Here is a 4,388-nt window from a genome sequence, read left to right on the forward strand (position 1 = left end):
TACCACAGCGATGCATTTGTTTTGCCTAGAAGTAATTTTTGGGTACTAACACCCCTATAATCACTACGGATTAACAACAAAGGATTTTTACGAGATATTAATATATCATGTCATGAAAAACTAGCTTGTAAGTTCCTTCTTTCTTAATGAAATGGTTGTTTCTCACAAAAGAAAGAAGAAAAAAAATGAAAAACTAGCTACTTTGGGAAATCAGAAACCTTCGCCAAATAGGGGTGTGCAACGGACGGACGGTTGCGGATTAGGGGTCACCCGTAACCGAACCGTCAAAGTTGCGGATTTGCAAAATTGAACCGTGACCGGCCCAATCACCCGCGGATTTAACCTTTGCGGATCCGCGGATTGTACGGGTCGGTTGCGGATTAACTGCGGATTTCACTCTTGGAATTTAAAAAGATGACACAGCATTATAGCCAAACTTCGCATAGCAATCTCCAACATGCAAGATTGAATAAGCGTGGAGAACTGGCATTTATGGCCCATTAATCATGCATTATGCATGTTCAGAACTTGTCTAGCTGCATGGGCCAGGGACGTCCAGCCAACTAGCTAACTGACGAGTGACGTCCAGTTAATTTGGTAGTTGCCTAGTTGGTACACTTATTATTTTATTAATATACATAGCTGGGCTTAGTGACCAATTCGGGCTTATGGCTAGCAAAGCTGGGCTTCTGCGGTGCGGGTGAATCCACGGTTTTCAATATTCAACCGCACCCAAACCGCTAAAACGTGCGGATTTGAGAATCCCATCCGTATCTGGCTCATACATTTTGCGGTTTGGGTGAAATCCGCAATTTTGCGGACGGATACGGATCAAATCCGTGGTTCCGGTTTTTATGCTCACCCCTATCGCCAAAGCCAATTCGTTTGAGTTGTGACGTGTGTGTGTGCAAAACCCAAAAAGTGAAGCTTGGGATTTAATTGTTGGATGGCCCAACGCGTAGAAAGCCCAACTAATTTTTGGATATACAGTGATTGAGATTTGTGGGAGAAACAATCATGATCTAATGGCTATTGAGCAACATGTCATAAAATTGTTTCACGATCAGTCCAAATTCCACCTGCCCACGTTTACTGCATACAGACAGGGTGTTACTCCACAAGGGAGTTGGGGGAGTTGGGTGTAGTTGTGTTTTTCCCGTTAGTCGTGAGGGAGTTCGAGGGAGTCTCTTAAAATCCCCGTTAGTCGTGGGAGAGTTTAGAAGAGTCTCCCCAACTCCCTAGAAAACCCCGTTAGTCGTGGGGGAGTTTGAAAGAGTCTCTTAAACTACCTGTTAGTGGTAAAAATTAGAATGATAGGGAGTTTGTTTTTTTGGGGGAGTTCCATGGAGTTTATAGTGTATTTTTGCCTCACTCCAAATCTCTCAAAAAAGTAGAGATTTTGGGAGAGTCTCTCAAACTCCCTACACTCAACACACCAAACTCTCTCAAACTCCCAATACTCTCTTACACTCCCTCAAAATCTCCAAGATTCAAAATACATTAAACTCCCTCCAACTCACTCGTGGACTAACCCCTGAGAGTTTACAGATAATTCTTAGCCAGGTACTTAAAAGTCTTTGTAGCCCATCAACGAATTAAGGAAATACAAAAAAGATCCAAAATAGTAGTAGAGTATGTTTTTGGAGAATTCTATTATTACAGGATTCCTGAAACAGAGCTGGGGGTTCAGTGATCTCCATTCCAATTCGTTTAATTAGATTGCTGTCTCAAATCTCAAAATACAACCCTTGGGTTCAGATGCTTTGCCCACGTCACTGCTGCTAAAGCTCCTACAGATCTGCCTTCCTCCAAAAATGTCATTTTGCTTCATAAGCCGGTGGCTTGTCAGATTTAGCCTGCTTCAAGAAAAAAACCCACACTTGTTAGGGAATGTTGAAGTAAAGGCGCACAAGCATGTTATAGTTCAGGTTTTCTTCAGACTTATGGTCGAGGTTGTGTGGTTATGAACAGATATATTATAACAGCAGGGACAGGCTGTAAACATTGAAACACTCCAGGCATATCTTCTAGGCTTCCATATATTACAAGCTAACAGATGCGCATAGGACCAAGACTCATCGATCATGTTTAACCAGTCTTTTGCACATTTGGGTAATCATTACAATGCAAACCTAACCAAACATTTCTAACAAACAACAGTAGAAGATATATGCTTACTCGATTCATTCTCTGTACAATACACAACATATATAGGAGATACGCCAACTTTTCAAACACTTAACTTTGATGCAACAATAGATTCATCGAATATTATGAAGTAAGTTCAAAAAAGAACCTGAACTAGGGGATGACATCTAGGGACCATACAGACTTCCCCAAATTGCTATCCACCACCATATTATCAATCACAGTAAATCTGGGAGTCCATTATTGTTTAAAGATGATTGTAAACAGAGTCCACATTCAAAATCCACGAGTTATTCTAGGGCCTAATGAGTTTATCACAAGAGTTTTGATCTGTCGACAACCCAATTGCAAGAATATTCTTGACAACTCTGCACTAGGTAGAATTCGAGCATGAGCATCTCCTATTAACTACAAGAGATAGGGTTCAACAGTTGACTCGCCAAAGTTGGAGGGGAATTCAAGCATGATCCTGAATACCAGACCTAGACTTTCACACGCACCCAACAATTACAGTCACCATGCCCTTCTGCAGCATGGGCATGGCATTTATTTACCTACTTCAATCAAATCAAGCTGGTAGACATTCAAAACCACTAAAACTAAAACAGAAACGAGATGAATGCGCAAAATGAACTTTTTACCGCTCTGAATTTCCTAATCAGTGAAGTCGAAAAGAAAGATTACAATAACATAATAAGATTATAGACTAAATAGATTAGATGATTTGTAATCCTGGAAATATTTTAAAAGAAAGATTCACCTCTGGTTGTTTTTATTCTTAAGCTTCTTGCATTTTATTGTGCCTCCAAACAAGTACCAAAAGTAGGTGATATTAAGCTCCCCAAGAAAGCCCATGCGAACAATGATGGCGAAATGCCTTCGATTTCAAGTTGCGTAGCTTCTTCCTTGTTGAGATCATATAAGAAAGGAAATAGCTGATCTACCTCAACCGGGATCACACGGTTACCAAGAGAGCTTTTCAAGTTCACGTACCCAGCTCCTCCAAAAAATTTGCCGTCAATTGTGAACATTTTAGTCCAAGATTCTTTAATGCCATACTCTTTCATCATCCATACCTCAACACCAACCATATATGTGCTACCAATCAGGTAGAGGCAACCTTCAAAAAGCCACAAATCTAACATAGTAAACTTGTACCTGTCTAATAGCTTTTGTGGTAATTGGATTTCCTTAAATGTCTCGCTTTCAAGATCAAAAGAACCTATCGTTCTTGGCAATCCAGTATCGAGATTAGGACATTCTATCCAATGAAAAATTCCATTAAAAAGTACTATTGCCCAAATGGATATAAAAAAGGGATGTTCACCATAATCCTCCACGAATTGGCTCGAAATGAATAAACACCCAATTCACTATGCTTGGATCTACAACTCACAATTGTTGCAAACTTATACTCCTTACTTTTCTCATCGTAACCAAATCCATACTGAATCATGGCCATGGGATGCTTCGGAAATGAACTTGTTGATTCTGGTGGATTTGGTATTTTCTTGTAGACTTTGGTACATGGGTTCCAGATGATAATATCTTTATTCATTGTTCTGTAGCATATCAACCCATTACACACATCTAGAATTTGAAAAAATTTATATTCCACCGGATAATCTATCTCAATAACGTGACTAGATACTGTTGATGATGTTGAATCATAATCTACGTAATAGATATTAGTATCTTTGCAGTCAATTAAGATACCAGGATTATGATGTTTAAGAGAATGATAAAATTGTAGCTTAATAAAATTAGGGTTTGTAAAGAGATTATTAGACCAAGATTTGCAAACACACCTGAATCTTAAGAGAGATTTTAGTGGTAACCTTGTTAAGATGTTGATGATGATGTCTTCAGGAAGGCTCGACATCATTCAAATTCTTGTTTTTCTGCTGCTGCTGCTGCTGCTGCCTCTTCTGACGTTAGGGATTATAAAGGAGAAAGGAATTGGACAGTATGACTAACAAATAGGGTAAGTTAAATCTGTCCAAGGGCACCCCAATTCCTTAACCCCTGGTCCGGTAGGAGTCTCTGGAGGCAATTCCTATGGTAATTTGCTAATTTAAAAATTTGGTCCGCCAGGTAGATAGCAAAGTGGATTCTCCACCATGCTAATATGTACTCCCTCTCAAAAAGACCGCTCTCTATTCCATTTTCGTCGGTCTCAAATTTCTGTATGACTTTTGTTTATAGTCATATATTTTTAGTGAACTCTCAAAGTGGAGTAG

At 39.5% G+C, this 4,388-nt stretch overlaps 1 pseudogene; it reads right to left on the minus strand.

The window, feature by feature from the left end:
• Positions 1 to 1,564: 1,564 nt before the first annotated feature.
• LOC113285515 lies at positions 1,565 to 4,137 on the minus strand (annotated as a pseudogene).
• Between the last annotated feature and the right edge of the window lie 251 nt (positions 4,138 to 4,388).

Source organism: Papaver somniferum, chromosome 6, assembly GCF_003573695.1.
Source record: "Papaver somniferum cultivar HN1 chromosome 6, ASM357369v1, whole genome shotgun sequence".
NCBI classification, from domain to species: domain Eukaryota; kingdom Viridiplantae; phylum Streptophyta; class Magnoliopsida; order Ranunculales; family Papaveraceae; genus Papaver; species Papaver somniferum.